This window comes from Macaca thibetana, chromosome 1 (assembly GCF_024542745.1).
Source record: "Macaca thibetana thibetana isolate TM-01 chromosome 1, ASM2454274v1, whole genome shotgun sequence".
Classification (NCBI taxonomy): Eukaryota; Metazoa; Chordata; class Mammalia; order Primates; family Cercopithecidae; genus Macaca; species Macaca thibetana.
In genome coordinates this window covers 58002498-58019181 of record NC_065578.1, presented here as the reverse complement: position 1 = coordinate 58019181, position 16684 = coordinate 58002498, and the positions used below count along the sequence as shown (strand labels likewise).

General features: G+C 41.9%; 2 protein-coding genes across 3 annotated transcripts in view; one reads left to right on the top strand and one right to left on the bottom strand.

The window, feature by feature from the left end:
- Positions 1-16684, top strand: part of MYSM1 (Myb like, SWIRM and MPN domains 1) — a 922196-nt gene that overhangs the window by 770482 nt on the left and 135030 nt on the right. The window lies entirely within an intron of this gene.
- The window catches only part of LOC126962828 (uncharacterized), a 117064-nt gene that overhangs the window by 90664 nt on the left and 9716 nt on the right, over positions 1-16684 (bottom strand). The gene's annotated exons all lie outside the window — the stretch shown is intronic.

Genomic DNA, 16684 nt, shown 5'->3' with positions numbered 1-16684 from the left:
GACCCCACAATCTCTAAGGGTCCTCTGGGCTTGGCCCAAATGTCATACCAACACTGGCATTTTTCCCTGGCCACTTTTCCCTTCCCCACTTGGGTTCCAGCATCTGCATGGGCTCCACCTCTGGGGAAAAGACCCGGCAAATGAAGCCATCGTTGTTCCCAGTAAGTGGCCACCTTGAGAACCAGGCAGGTAGGGGCAGATCCTCCCATCCACAGGTGTCTCAACAAACAAACTATTTGGCAATTACATACACCCTTTCCCAGAGCTCCCACAGTCTTTCTGGACTCCAAAGAACTGCTCCCAACTCTAGGGTCACTGCAAGAGCTTCCTTCAGGTGCTTGTATTGATTTATTCATTTAACAAATATTTGAGCACCTATTACATGCCTGACATTGTTCTTTTAACTAGCGACATTCCCCTTGGAGCCCTGGAACTTCTTCAACTATCTGAGATGAGGAAGTTCTTCCAAACAGTCTTATTTATACTAGACTAGAAGTTCCATGAGGGCAGGGGCTACGTCTGTTTTGTTACTCTATCCATTACCTAGCACTGTGGCTGACATGTAGTAAGCCCTCATTAAATATTTGTTGAATGACTGAACAGGTAACTATTAAATGGTCCATTTATCTCCTAAAAGTTGCATCTAATCCTTACTGAGAAAACAGTCATGGCATCATGGCATTTAGAATCAAAAGTGATCATTGAGAGAAAAAAAAAAAAAAGTTACCCTAATTCCCCCATTTTATAGAAAGGGAGCCCCGGAAAGAAGAGATACAGAGTTCAGGACAGAGTCTGGAGTATACCCCAGGCCTCTTAACTTTGGCCTAAGCACCTTCTCTGAGTTCGGACCCCACTCCAAAACCCTAAACATATTCTCGTCTCATTCTCACAGCAGCCGTCTGGGGCAGGGGAAGGGGAGGGGAAGCACTCCCTTTGCCAAATGGCAGGAGAGAACATTGAGACTCAGATGTGAAGTGGAGTGGCTTCCCAACCCCAGGTCACACAACCAAGCATCTCAGGATTTCTCCTCGTTCACAAATGTCCATTCCACCCGTCTCCCTCCCCACTGCTCGCTGCTTTCACACGCCTTAAAAGAGATGTGAAAGGACAAGACCTAGACTTGCAAAGACTCTCTTCTTTGTTATTCATTCTGCTTCTGGAAGGTTTGGTTAATCCATCTGCCCAGTGCAAAAAATGAAGTCCATCCAGACACTCATAATTGCTATCTATTCTTAAAGGGGGCTGGTGGCCCAAATACTTATCTCCGAGGCCAAACGTTCTCCAGTGACACTGAGGACATCTTTTCCCTTCTATGATGGCACAGGGACCAGGGGTCTTTGGGAGACTATTAGGTCTATCTCAAACCTCAGAGGGCCCTCTAGACTCCATACACACCAGGTCTGTCTGACTACAGGCTCATCCAGGCCACAGGCCCCTGCCTTCCTTATCGTGGCTGGTGCCACCTCAGCAGCCTCATACTATAGTGATGGGTATGGGGGAGTGAAAGATGTCTTGAAAGAGGCCAGGTACCTTAGGAAAAGAAGAAGAAAAAGGGCCAAGCGAGAGCAAGAGTAGCAATTGTACCCTCCAGACAATGACACACGAGTGACCTGGAATGGAGATTTTTATCTCTGGGGCAAAGAATCTTAGTTACTCAGGAATGAAAAGATAATGCCTCTCTTTTTCTAAAAGAGGAGAGGCAGGATCAGTATGCTGTCATCCTATTTCATGAATTAGAGATAATTTACAACTACATTAAAAGACAGAATGTCCCACCAATAACTTTAAAATGCTAGTGTGGCCTGCTGTTGGACAGCACAGGGCAGGAACCCCAGCACTGCTCCACACCAGCTGAACGATCTTGAGCAAATCGCCTGACCTTCCTGAATCTGTCTCCTGGGCTGAACAGTGGCACTAATGGGCAAGGGTTTGTGAGAATTAAATGATGTCACATATTGTAAAGCACCAAGCACCATGCCTGGCACACAGGGGGTGCTAAACAAATATTGCTTTTTTTTTTTAAATAATGGGGAATGAATTATACTTTGGAAATCAAATAGTCATGGAAAAACCTAGGGGTCCCCCAGCAAAATAAAGTTTCACCAGAGCTTAATAGACCCATTTCCCAATAGTTTGTTCAAGGACCAGCCCTCACACCGTGTGACTAGCCTCCCACACAGTGGGTTTGTATGTTTCCTTTCGTGCTCTCCTTGAGCCAGGACTCACCAGCAAAAATGCATCTAGCCACTCAAAACGCCCTCATTACAACTCACCCAGCAGGATTCCCACATGCCTCTCGGCATGTGCACACATATACTAAAAATGCATGCAATGTGATGCAGCCCGATAAAGTGCGTGGCTCCCTTCCACACACGTTCAATGAACGGTATAGCAGAGTGGAAAGAGCAGGAGTTGTGGGACTGGATGGGTGTGGGTTCAAAGCTATTTCCTTCTTTTAACAGTGGTGTGATCTTGTACAAGTCTGTAAATCTTGGTCCCCTTCCTCCAAAAGATGGTAATTATAATACTTAGCTTTTGGTGTTATTCTGAAGATCAAATAAAACAATGTGTATAAAATAATGGTCTGATATGCTATAGGTGCTTAAAGATATTTATTGCATAAAAGGCCAAGAATTAAAAATGAGAGGACAGAAGGGAGAGCCTAGCACTGAGCTCACCTTCTATAGGTGTTTTACCCAGTGAAGTGGTCTCTCCCGTTTCCAGCCTCCTTTGGGGCTATTTGCCTCTGACACTAAGACTTTGACCTTAGCTGGCCTTGCTCTGTTATTAGGCTGTTTTCATTTTGCCTCAACAGACTTGAGGCTCATCACACTGAAAGTGAATGCCATGTTTCCCATCTACATCCCCCCATCTCCATCCCAAATGCCCAGTGCACAGCTGGGGACAGCAGGGACCCTCAAAGAAGACAAGGGGACTTCTTTTCACCTCAAAGCTCTTTTCATGCCCTCATTCCTGCCCTCCTTCCCCTGCCTCTTTGGGCCTGGTTGGGTGAGACGGCCAGCAATGAGCAGGAAGAGTAGGGACAGAGAAGGGTATAGGAGAGCCACTCCAGATGTGGCTAGCATTTTGAAATGGAAAATAAAAGCAAAAAAAAAAAGCATTAGAAAAACAGAAACTCCCTCCCCTCCTTCCCTCCTCATTCATCTGTCAAAATGTCACATAAAGAAGGAAGAAGATAAAGTGAAGCTGTTCATATCTGAGACAGATTGGAATTTGAGAATTATATGGTCAACTATTTTGCATAATGCAGAGAGCTTTTTACCAGCTTTGTCCTATTTTACCTGCACGCCATCTTAGTGAAGAAGACATAGCTAGTCCACTCTCAATAGTGAAACTGAGGATAAGGAAAGTGTAGCCATTTGCCTGAGATCACACAAAAAGGAAATGCCAGATACAGAGCTCAAAACTCAGCCTTTCTACCCTAGATCCCAGATTCTTTTTGTTATGAAAGCCATTTCTCCACAGGATGAAGAAGAGAAATTTCAAATGATTAGGCCATCTCTCCTCTGCTTCTACTCTGACAACCTATACATCTGGAAAACCTAAGCAGTATATACACAGGGCTCTTCACTTTGTAATCATTCATCAAAATGCACTCTTATAACTTGTATGTATATCTGTATTATGTTATGCTTCTTTTTTAAAAAAAAAAAAAAGCATAAAATAAAATTCTACTAGAAAATCACTTTTCTCAAAAGACCTTCTCCAATTTTTATTTTTAACATACAGATCTAGTCATGTCACTCCCCTCCCTAGAGTCTTTCTGGGCTCTCCATAGCTTTCTGTGGTTTTCAGCATCCCATTCAATCCGATCCCTTGTGCGCCTCTCCAGCCCGCTACGTAGTACAGAACCTATAGAGGCCAGCCTGTCTTTCCTCCACTCCTTCTTCCTAGAACCATTCCCGCTTTGGCCTCCTACTCCCTCAACCTTTAGGCCTTGGAAGGGACAACACTTCCTGTAGAAAGCCCTCTCTGAACACCAGCCCTGAGGATTGTAACTCAGACCTGCTAATGCCCATAGCATCAGGGGTCTCCTTCTACCACAGCCCTTACCACGCTCAACTATAAATGCCCGTTTCTCTGTCTACTGAAGCAGTCTGTGAACTCCTTGAAGGCAGAGATTGTGCTTCCTCATTTCTATCTCCAGCACCCAGCATAGCAGGGGCTCAGTGAACGTTTCTAGATCAAAAAATTAATGGATCAGCCCCCCACTAACCACCTTCAAATAAGATTTGTCTTACAAACTCTACTTGAAACTCTGGTTGTTCATCTGTGTGTGCTCTTCCTTTCCCTAATCTGAAATTCCTGGAGGCCACTGTAGGTGGGTTAAATTGTGCCCCCAACAAAAGATGTCTAAACCCTAAGCCCCAACACTTATGAATGTGAACTTATTTAGAAATAGGGTCCTTGCAGATGTAATCAAGTTAAGGATCTCAAGATGAAAACATTTTGAATTTAGGGCAGACCCTAAATCTAATGACTGGTTTCCTTATTAGAGAAAAGAGAGGGAGATGTGAGACACAGAGACACACAAGAAGGAAGACCATGTGAAGACTGAGGCACAGAAGGGAGCTGTGCTTCCACAAGCCAAGCAACAGCAGGAGTCACCAGAAGCTGCAAAAGGCAGAGAGTGGATTCTTCCTTACGGCCCTTGGAGGGAGCGTGGCCCTGCCAACACTTTGATTTCAAATGCTTTGCCCTCTAGAACTGAGAGAGAATACATTTCGGTTGCTTTAAGCTACAAAGCTTGTGGTCATTTGTTACAGCAGCCACAGGACACCAATAGCAGCAGAAACAACGCCTCTCACAGGCTTGATGCCCCACCCACCCCCGAATCTTCCACCTTGCTGTGCACATAGTAGGGCCTCCATAAAAGCCCTTGTGAGGGACTGATTATGAAAGGCCTTGTCATGAGCCATCCTCTGTTTTCAGCTCGGTTGCCTATCCTAATGGTTGACCAAAGCCAAAGAAAGTTCATGAAGACAGCACAGTCAGATGCATCAGTTAGCATGGCAGGTGACTAGCATCTATTGAGTGCTCACCCTGGGCTAGACATTCTACCCATGCTGTCTCGCTTAGGCATCTTTCATTCAACACATGTTATTGAGCACCTGTTTTCAAGTAGGTCTATTTTACAAAAGAGAAAACTGAAGCTCAGGGAGGTGGGGTAACATGCTTGAGTTGAACAAGTTGTGGTGTCAGGACTGGAACTGTTGACTCTGGATGTTATTTTTCACTTTTCTAAGCTACCACGGTTTATGACGTGAACAAAATTAAGACAGAGAGCATGAAGAGAAGGGAGAAAAGGGTGGAGAAGAGTGATTCAGTGCTGGCAGACATTGTGCTTTTGTTTTATTGTCTGGGAGCAATTAGGTAGCACACCTCTGACTTTCAATTTGTTGTGGTGGGGCTAAATTTAAACCTTGAGTCATCTTTACCTGTAATCAATATCTATCTATATGAGCAAAAGTAATCATATTGTAAAGCTGCCATGGGAATTCTAGACAACATCACAACTATGGTACAAAGCACAAGCATGAAAGCCAGGCATGCCATCACCGCAGACGAGACAGCGTTGGACCCAAAGGTACGTGTGTGAAGGGCACCTGAGCAGCCACCTAATTCTCCTCATCGCCCTGGTTTGGTTAAGACAAAAGTTGATCAGTGACCCATTCAGGCCCCAAATCACCTGGAGCGTCAGTGCAGGTTCTTCCTTCCCATTTCATAAAGGGGACGCACACATTCATAAAATCCAGCAAATATTTATTGAGCACTTACTGTGCTCCAGGTGCTGGGGACACAGCAGAAAACAAAACCAAGTCTGCTCCTGCAGAGGTCACATGCTACTCAGGGGAGAGAGAAAATAAATAAGTAAATGAATAAGTGTCTAATATGTCATTGATAAGTGAAAAGAGGAAAAGTAAAATGGAGGACTGGGAGTGCTTGGGTTTTTTTTTTTTAAATATTAAGTCATCAGGGAAGGCCTTTCTGATATGGTGCCATGTGGGTGGAGGCCTAAGGAAGTGAGAGGATGAAGCCTACAGATATCTGGAGGAAGAGAGAACTATGTGTGTGTGTGTGTGTATATATGTGTGTGTGTATATATATGTGTGTGTGTGTATATATACATATATATGTATTTATAAAAGACCCAAACCAAGAATGTGTTTGGAAAGTTCCAGTAACAGCCAGAAGGCCTTTGAGGCTGGAGCAAACTGAGCTAAGAGGGAGGTCAGAGAGTGCCAGAAGACAGGTCAGACAGAGTCTTACGGGCCATGGTGATGAGAAGCCACTGGAGGGAGTGGCACAGAGGAGCAGCAAGGTCTGGTTCTGGTTACAGAAGGACTGCCCTGCATGGAGAATGAAACAACAGGGACAGACGGAGGCAAGCAGACAAGTCTGAAAGCTGCTGCCACAATCCAGGAGACAATGGATGGTGACCTGGACAGAGGACCTCAATCACAGTAGATAGAAACTGACCAAAAAGGGAAAAGAAAGGGAAGTGTCATGAAAAGGGAGAAGGAAAAAGAGTGGAAAGGAGGAAAAAAATGGAATATGAGAGAAAAGAATGTATTTTACATATCAAACAAGAACTCAGTCACCAATTACTAAATGTAAGACCCTAGGATGGGAATAAGGGGAAAAAGAACCAACCTTCGCTGGATCCCTCCTGTGTGTTACTGCTGCACCGGGTCTCATGTGTCTCATCTCGTGGTATTGCAGTCATTTTAGGTAGAAATCAGGAGCCTTGATTGTGTAAATGAGGAATCTGAGGTCCAGAAAAGGTATATAGTTTCTGTAAGGTCAGACAGCCAATATGGGAGTGCTGGAATCAGAATCGAGGCATTATCTAAGTCCAAAGCCTGTTTTTTCCAAACTTCATTCTGGCTGAGTGCAGAGAAGTGTATAGACATAGTTCCTGCCTCAAAAGCCTCCCTGGCATAGAAGAACCTCAAGAGGTGAGAACTGTTATCATCCCTACTTCTAGAAATGAAAAAATTGATGCCCAGAGAGGTTAAGTGACCTGTCCAAGTCATAGCAGCTGGTAAGTGACAGAGCCAAGATTCAAACAAACAAACAAAAGAAAAGATTCAAACCCTGGCCCAGCTTCAGCTTCATATATCTTAACTACTACCCTATATCATCATATGATGTAGGTGTTCTGAGTTTTAGTATACAAACTAAACTTTATTTAAACTTCATTTATAGACAAATAGCAGGTATAAAAGGAACCAAGTCATCTAAGTCCACTACTACTCTAAGTCTTCCTGAAGAATACACACACACACATGCACCACACATTTATTGACATATATACCTACACATATAGATACGGGCACACCCATAAAGTACATGAATACACAACATTCCAAAGTCAATTACTTCCTAAATTACCTTCTGTTATCTGAGTCTCTGAAAATTAAGTCATTTACCTAATTATGATGAATTGCCAAAACCATCTTGTCCATTCCCAACAAGTAGACAGAGGTGGTCTTGAAATTGCTTATTTAAAAATCAACTGGAAAACTCCGTTAATTTCCTTCAGAAACTAAGGGAAGGAGTGGAGGTTGGAAGGCTGACATCTCATATACTTATCCTTTACCAATAGAGAACTCCACAAAACACCAGTTCCTAGTGCCTTGCTTGTTATCTGGAAATACAGACTCAGTCGTCCTATAATTCAGTTCTAAACATCAGACAGACACTGTCTCCTATTACGAGATGCTGTGGTGTAGATAAATTTGTGGAGACTAAATTTGTCTGCTGATAGTCCTGAGTTCTAAGCCTGTTCCCACCTCCTCCTAGCTAGCTATGTGACCCCAACGTGGTGACTGGGTTCTCTCATAAACCAAATAAGAATAATATAATTCCTATTTCTTGAGCAATCATGAGGATTATAAAAGATCCCTTAAATAAAGTGTCAAGCACAGGGTTGATGTTTAAGAAATCTTCGGCTTCCCTCCTGATTCCAGTAAAGAGGCTGATGGAGGGCAAAGTTCATAGTCTTGACCTTTTCCCTACAGACTACAGAATCACTAACATCCAACCAATAGAACCTGTAATTACTATCCTTGGACACCACAGGAAGGTGTTTAAAAAAAAAAAAAGAAGTCAGATGTTTTCATGCGTAAAGACAGGCCCAGGCATCGTTACCACGTTGCTAGGTGTCGTTAAGCCACCCACCAAGCCACGGAGTGGGCAGCAATTAATGTAATTAGCGCAGTGATGAGTGTCCTCCACAATGATAAACAGCTCAGCCCTGCAGAACTTGACAGACCTGCTGCTCCCCAGGCTCCTGACCCTGAACTTCCATGTGGGGAGTGATGTAGTGTAGTTTAGTGGAAAGAGGCCAGGTTCTGAGTCTGATGGAACCAGATGTAAATCCTGTCTTTGCTAATATCTAGCTGTGTGGCTGAGGGCAAATCACTTCACCTCTCTGAGCCCTAGTTTCCTCATCTGTCAATGGGGCTATTAATATTCTCACGGGGTTGTTATAGTTATTATCATCATCATCATCATCATCATCATCATCACAGAAATTGCAAAGGGTGGAGAGCAGAAGCAGCCCATTTCTTTTTCTCTTCTTAAACTCAGAGGACAAACCTCTTATTTAATGGCTTTAGGGAAACAACTAGAGCTTGGGATAGAAAGAATACTGACACCCAGAAAAAAGGGAGAGAAAATACTCCTTGATTTGATTAATTATTTAAGATAACGTTATAAATAACACAAGTGTTATCAGAAAAACGACTGCTTACATAAAACAGAGGCAACACAGTAATCTGGTAGTTGGTAATACAAGCATGAAACTTGCTCCTAAACTTTGGATCTAGCGATTCTGTTTTGAAAACTAATACCCTCAAAAAAGAAGTAAAATAAGCCAAAGGTTATGATTTCTCTCTCTCTGTCTGTCTGTGTGTGTGTGTGAAACGAAGTTATTGATAATCATTAAGCATTCGCTAAATCATCCAATTGGTAGTTGCTGAGTGCCCGTAGGTACCAGATAAAGACCTTGAGTGTGGACAAATACACACACACACACACACCCCATTAGGATTCACTGAAATGAAGGCTCTGAAAAAAGTCTGTAAAAGTAGAGGGAATCAAGGGAAGAGAGGAACCAATAGGACTACTGCTAAGCAAAACTGAAGCACTATTTCTGAGACTGACAAGGAAATCAGCCATATGGAGTCTTAGAAATGTGCATGTGAAACAGTGTTAAATGAAAACAAAGAAAAAAGAAAAACTGTCTCAGCACACTTAGAATGTCAGAGCTAGAAAGAATCTCAGAGAACATTCAGTTCGGCAGTTCTCAATCCTTTCCATGAAGACCTTGTGGCAAGTGAGGCTCACAGAGCATAACAATTCAGGCAGAGATCAATTAAGTTCTGGGTAATAATAACAAAAATTCCAAGTCTACAGCTGTCACTCCACCATTTTCTAGTTCACCTGAGAGAGCTTCAGTATACCAGCGAGTGAAGCTATTAGAGGAATAACCTTGAATCCACTCTAATTTGTTTAATAAAATAGGGCTTAGGAGTTCACACTGCATTGAAAGCCAGTGATCTGGCGCAAGTCTTCATCAGTGGAGAAGCTAAGGCCCCAGGTGACCTATCTATCTGTCATACGAGCACATACATCTTGCTCAATTGGTATTTGTTGAATAAGTATCTGTGAATGAGAGGGCAAATGAGATGACATGACCAAGGTCACCCAAATTGCATGTAACTGGTACCATATACTGATTAAAACTTAGGGATTGGAAACCAAATGCCCATCAATGATAAACTGCATTAAAAAAATGCGGCACATATACACCATGGAATACTATGCAGCCATAAAAAAGAATGAGGTCATGTCCTTTGCAGGGACATGGATGAAGCTGGAAGCCATCATTTTCAGCAAACTAACACAGGAACAGAAAATCAAACACCACATGTTCTCACTCATAAATGGGAGTTCAACAGTGAGAACACATAGACACAAAGAGGGGAACATCACACGCCAGGGCCTGTTGGGGGGTGGGGAGCTAGGGGAGGGATAGCATTAGGAGAAATACCTAATGCATGCAGGACTTAAAACTCAGATGACGGGTTGATAGGTGCAGCAAACCACCATAGCACAGGTATACCAATGTAACAAACCTGCACATTCTGCACATGTATCCCAGAACTTAAAGTCAAACAAACAAACAAAAAAGCCACCCTTACAGATTGAGAGTTAATTTAGACCAAAGTACCTAGAAATGCCTGTTCTTATATTTCCTTTCTGAATTTTTCTCAAGCCTAACATAAGAAATGAAACAATGGCCTAGCCAACATAGTGATGTAGAGTTCAGCAGGCAGGACAGAGGGGCTCATGGTAATAACCTGACATGAGTGCTAGAATTGTCAAGATATGGGAGGTAACTGCCTGGTCTCCAGTATGTGAAAGCCTCAGGAGAGGACTGCACACAGAGTGACACTTTAACTGGCAGTCAAAGAACAAAGATTCTTTTAATAAAACCGGCCAAGTGCAGACCCCACAGGGCAAAGTCCTCAACACCAGATCATTGTTGGTGACTCTTTCCTGCCTGTGACCATTCCCATCTCTCCTCCAACTGTAATGCCTCTCTCACTCTACCCTCCTTCTGCCAGTTTCAGTGTTTATGCCATTTATCTACACCCCTTCCTCAGAGAGGCCCTATCTGATCATTCTCTTTAAAAAGATTCCCACTGTTATTCTTCAAAACCAGAAGATATTTAGAGATCTTCATGATCCCATAGGCACAATCATTTGCCAACTCTTTGGTCAAATAATGTTTAAACATTCAACTAGTTCCAGAGCTACACCCCAGGGAAAGCATAGTACTAAGTTATAGGCAATTCCCACCCAGTTCTTTCCACTCATAACACATATTGCTTCTTGTGATTTTATATTGATTTGTTGACTTATTGTCTCTATATAGCAGTTATCATACTAGCAATTCCTGTTAATATTTATTGGGCATTTACTGTGTCAGGTACTAATCTAAGTACTTCACATAGCAATTCACTTAACATTCACAATAACTCTCTGAAATAGGTTGATATGAGCCTCATTTGACAGCAGAGAAAACTGATATCCAGAAAGGAATTTCACCAAGTCCATATAGTGAGTAAAGGAAAGAGCCAAGTATCAGACTGAGGAGATCTGGCTTCAGAGGTTAAGCCCTTAAACTACAGGCAATATGGAAGCACTGTGAAGGCAGATTTCATGCCTTTTTGTTCACCACTTTATCCCTAGGACCTTGTCTAGTGCCTGGCATGGAATAGGGGCTCAACAAATTGGGAAGGGAAGGGGAGGGGAGGGGAGAAGGTAGGGGAGGGGAGGGGGAGGGGGAGGGGAGGGAAGGGAACGGGAGAAGAGAGGGAGGGAAGGAAGGATAGAAGGAGGAGTAAGGGAGGGAAGACAGGAAAGAAGGAGGGAAGAGAGGAAGAAGTGAGAGAGAGGAAAGAAAAAGGGAAGGAAGGAACAAAGAAAGAAAAGATGGGAGGGAGGAAGGAAGAAAGGATGGAAGGAAGGAAGGGATGGAGGACAGGAAGGAAGGACAGGAGGAACGAAGGAAAAGAGTTTGGGAGAGAGGAAAGAGGAAAGGATAAGAGGAATGAAGGAAGGCAGAAAGGACAGGAATGAAGGAAGGGAGGGAGGACAGGAATAAAGGAAGGCAAGGAAGGGAAATGAAGGAGGGATGAAAAGGAGGATGTTCTGCAAGCCCCATCATGTCCCTCTCTTGGATACAGTAGGGCTGGGACCCACTGAGCAGTTCCCATGGACCAAAAGAGATGCAAGAGATGGTACTGAATGAAACACTGTCCCTGTCCCAGGAGTGTCTTCATCCTGGCCCTCATGGTAGTCCAGTGGATCTGATGCCCTCAATGAGGTCTGGAACCTCTTCAGTGGGTCCTGAATTTTTCTCAACTTAAAAAGGAAGTTCAACTGTAACGCAAACATTCTGCTCTGGGGCCTCTGTGCTGGGCCCTCAGAGCACATAGAGGAATATAACAGAGCCCCCTCTCAAGGAGCTCACAAGCTAGTGAAGAAAGGAGGGGAGTGGATAGTAGCGTGGTCAGGCTAGAAAGGGAGGGAGGGACAGAGGGAGAGACTCATGTCTCTCACTGTTTAATTATATCTCTGAGAGTCATTGCTTATTCTGCTCAAGAAGCCTGGGATTCGTTGAGAGCTGCAACCCCTCATCTGCATCTGTGGACTGTTCTGCTATATATGTGACCCTGTAACACACGTTACTGTAAAATAAGGCAAGACTGATAACTAGAGGAATGATAGCACAATAACATGCAAGCTGCTGGATTTTTCCCAGGATGGCAAAGATTTGTTGCACCAAGGAGCAGCAGCTGAAAAGAAGGTACACTAGCATGGCTGAATACATTTGCCACAGAGAGGTAGATAGTGGGAATACTGGACATGATGCCTTTACCCACCCCAGCCCCATCATGCTGGGCTGCTTGTTCACATGCTCCTTCTTGGAAGAGCTTTTGGCATGGTGCTTTCCCATCTTTGAACATTTGCCCTTGCCTACACAACTAAGCAGCCTCATCCCTTCCTTAAGCCTTCCATCAAGCAACCTTCACTAGTTTTAAAGTACAGTCCTAAATTTGCTATAGCATATAGGCATTTGTGTATCCATTTAGTTATTCAAAGTTTAACAAGTCTTCTTAGCTCAATTATTTTTATTAGGATAAATATCCTAATCTTATTATTGTGGTTATAATATTGTACAGGTTTTTGTGGTGTACCCAACCCTATTTTTGCAAAAGTCCTGTTATTTTTAATGTACAATTCTGTAGAACACAAACTATTTCAGGATCCTGTATAAAATGTTACAACAGAAATGCCTCTATCAGTTCACCAAAGGCTCTCCCATAAGCTATCGTGGCATTCCTTACATTCCTTACTTCTTTGAAGTAAATGTCAATCACCACATTCACTTTTCAGATGAGAAAACTGAGGCTCTGATATATTAAATGACTTATTCAGTGGAGATGAATTAGGACTTGAACCCAAGTCTTCAGTCTTCATTTTACCCATGGCACTTAGCACAGTTCCTAGCACATGGTAGGCAATCAAACACTAAGTAATTCTGGGAAAAATTAATACTGTCCCCACAGCATTTCTCTATCTAATAATATCATTCATGAATGTAATTTTGAAAAATAAAGAAAGAAATATTGAGGAAAGGAAAAAGGTAACTAAATTTTTTTGAGCTCCTACTATGAGCCAGGAATAACACTGGATGCTTTGTAAACAACACACACACACAATGAGATAGCTTTTGTTACTCCATTTTACAGATGAGAAACTGGTGGTCAGCCCATTTAAGGAAATTACCAAAGATTACAATACTGGCAAGGAAATGAGTTCAGATTCAAATCCAAGTCTTCCTGATTCCAAAGCCCATCCATATTTTTCACTATATCAGTGAAAAAGGCCTGTTACTTGTAGAATAAGAGATGACTTTCACTGGTAGATAGATACATTTATTTTATAGTTTTGTAATTATATTTATAGTTATCTAAATGTTTATGACAATTGACGCTTGTTATCCATTTACAACAGTACTCATCATCTCTTATAAAATTTGTCTTTTGAGTTTTAAAAAAGTGAGTCCATTTAAAGAAAAGTATCAAATAAATTGATTTTAGACATGTAAGTGGATATAGCAAAATGGAAACAATGATTAATAAGTGACTGAAACTTGAGAAACACAAATCTTAATCCTAACAAATTCCTTAATAAAACATTTTTTGTGTATGTGATTGATTCCCATAAGGTGTATTGGCAGATATTTTCTAAATTATTTAGAGGAAAAAGGAAATGAAACAAACCCGATTCCATGAGCAATATTTTGAGAAATTTAACATGCTACCCTTTATTTCAATGTTCTGTGTCATTTGGTGTTTCTGTGGTAGTTGCTGTAAGAAGTGCTTGGGTTCTCTTAGAATAAAGGAAGCAGTAGAAGAATTCATACATTTTTTTAAGACAGTAGTGGAAGTTTTCAGAGCCTGGTGAATATTCCCAAATGATCCACATGCTTGATGTTTGTGCTGTTCAGAGAAACAAAGTAAAAGACCCTGGGACTACTCAGGACACCCGGGTTTCCATCTCATCTCTGGATGTTAACTTACTACATCACTCAAGTAAGTTATGGCTGGGGTGGTCAGTGTCTTCATTATTTAAATGACAGAGTTTTGATTTCCATAACCATTTTCCAGCAGTGTGAGACACGCCCAATAGAGAGAATGACTGTAACTGGCAAAAGCAGTTATTCCTATAACTTACGAGGCACATGCCTACAGTGGGCACTAGGGCCCTTCCAGGTCTGAAAGTCTTATTTCATGATTTCAGTTCCTTGGGTTGCAGATGGCCATACAAATAGCAGTAACGTATACACACTGCCATTAAACAGTCTCTGGATTATGCTTAGAATGTCACACCACAGACAGCATAAGCCAAGCTGGTATAAATTCGTACTTGTCCTACTAGATAGTGAGTATTCTGGTTAATTAAATATCCATGTTAATATCACTGTGCTCCTTATAAATGTAGATAAGGATTTTGTATTTTTAAGAAATGCATTATTTAACTGCAATATATCAAACACAATTTAAACTATCACTGGTAAGTATTCTCTTTTCTTCACTTTATTAGTTTTTTCTTTGTTTTGTTTTTGTTTCTGTTTCTTAACTAAGAAATTAATTTATGCTTATTGTGATAGATTACAATATTCATTCCCTTCTTCTGCAACCTCCATGACTTCCCAGCTCTACTGATACTGAACTTAGCCATGAGATTTGCTTCAGTCAACAGAATGTGGACAGAAATGATAACAGTTCCAAGCCTGGCCTTAAAAAGTTTCACATCCTTCCATCTACCCCAGTGTCTCCCCTGAGAAGAATATGCCCCTAGTAGATTTGACCTCTCTAGGATGAGTTCTAGAATGAGACACATGGAGCGCATTTTAATTTGACCCTCAGCCCCATTTCTCCAGGTTGTAACCTACACACACATGCAACACTGCACTGAAGTTAGCAGTTGCAGGAAAAGCCATCATCACTACTTAGAAAACTGTAAGGGTGGCAGCTGTAATGGGGAGGAGAGAAGACCGAATTAGGTCTTAGGAAGGTGAAGCCACCTCAACTGACCTGCAGACCAAAGAGCAGAAAATAAACTGATTAACATTGTATAGCACTCAGATTCTGTGACGGTTTGTTTCATAAGAAGAGCTAATTAACCTACCTATTGTGATAAGTAAAAAGTTACAAAAATCTAATTTTTAAAGCAAATAAAATCTTCTCTCTAATCCCACCCCTGACTAAGGTTACTAATGATAACCATTTGGTATATAACTTTCTGCTGTTTTTTTTTCAAGGATTAAAGGAGCAAATGCATGTTTAAAAAAAAAATTAGCATAGTGCTGGGCATATGAAGAAAGCACTCATTAAACATTAGCTATTTTTAATTAGTATTCTCACATAAACAGATATACTCAGATATAGGTGTTTCAATTCATGCAGAAATGAGATCATGCTATGCACATTACTCTGAAACTTGCCTTTCTTCACTTAATGCTACATCATGGGCATTCCTCTAGGTCAACTCATCTTTATAAGGGTAAATAGCTCCTCTTTAAAATGGCTACAGGATATTCCATGGTTTGACTATTCCATAATTGTCTTATTTCCACTTTACAGATAAAGAAACTGAGACTCAGAGAACTGAAAGTGTTGGCAAAATACTTGCTACCCCTCCCTATCAGGCCATCTCTTCTTCCCGTCTCAGGCTTGGTTTTGTAGCACTGTGACACAATTTGGCCAATGAAACATAAGTGGAAGTGCCCATAGGTAAAGCCTTAAGAGCCACCCCATGGTGACAGCTCACTCTCGTCTGTGACATACACCAGCAATATCTCAGACAGAGGCTGCTCCTTCAGCCTCGGTCTCAAGTAAAGAGCTAAGGTGTAAATCAGGCAGGAAATGTAACATGCATATGAAATAAATTCATGTTGTTTTAAGCCTTTGAGATGCTGTGGTTGTTTGTTGCCACAACATGATTTAGAGAATGCTAACACAATGTTTCCAGACTTTCAAGTATTTTGTCATTCATTACAAATATCAATCATCACTGGTTTGGTCAAGCACCAACATGCTAGTCAAGAAAGATGTGAGTTGATAAAATAATCAGGAACAATCACCTCCCTAACTGTATTTTAAAAAACTATCAATAGCCTCCTCCTCAAGTTCCAAATAACTGGCGAAGGATATGATAATATTACAGAAAAGATAAGTCTACCTAGCCCAGTAGGTTTAGGACCATCCTTTGTGTGTGGGAAGCCTCCTAGGTAGGTCAGTATTATAAGAACTTTGACCCAGTTTCTCCGTGTTGCAAACTACATACACACAAATAGGCAACACTGTGTTAAAAGGCAGTAGTTCCAAGAAAAGCCATCACTGCTACTTAGAAAACTGCGGGGAAGGCAGGTGAAACGGAGAGGAAAGTAGAATAAATGAGACCTTAGGAAGTCTAATTCCAGCTTCACCACGTATCAGCTCTGAACCTCAGTTTTCTCAGAAGACTGCTGTGAGGATCCAATGAGTGACAGCAGGTGCAGTCACGACTAATAAGA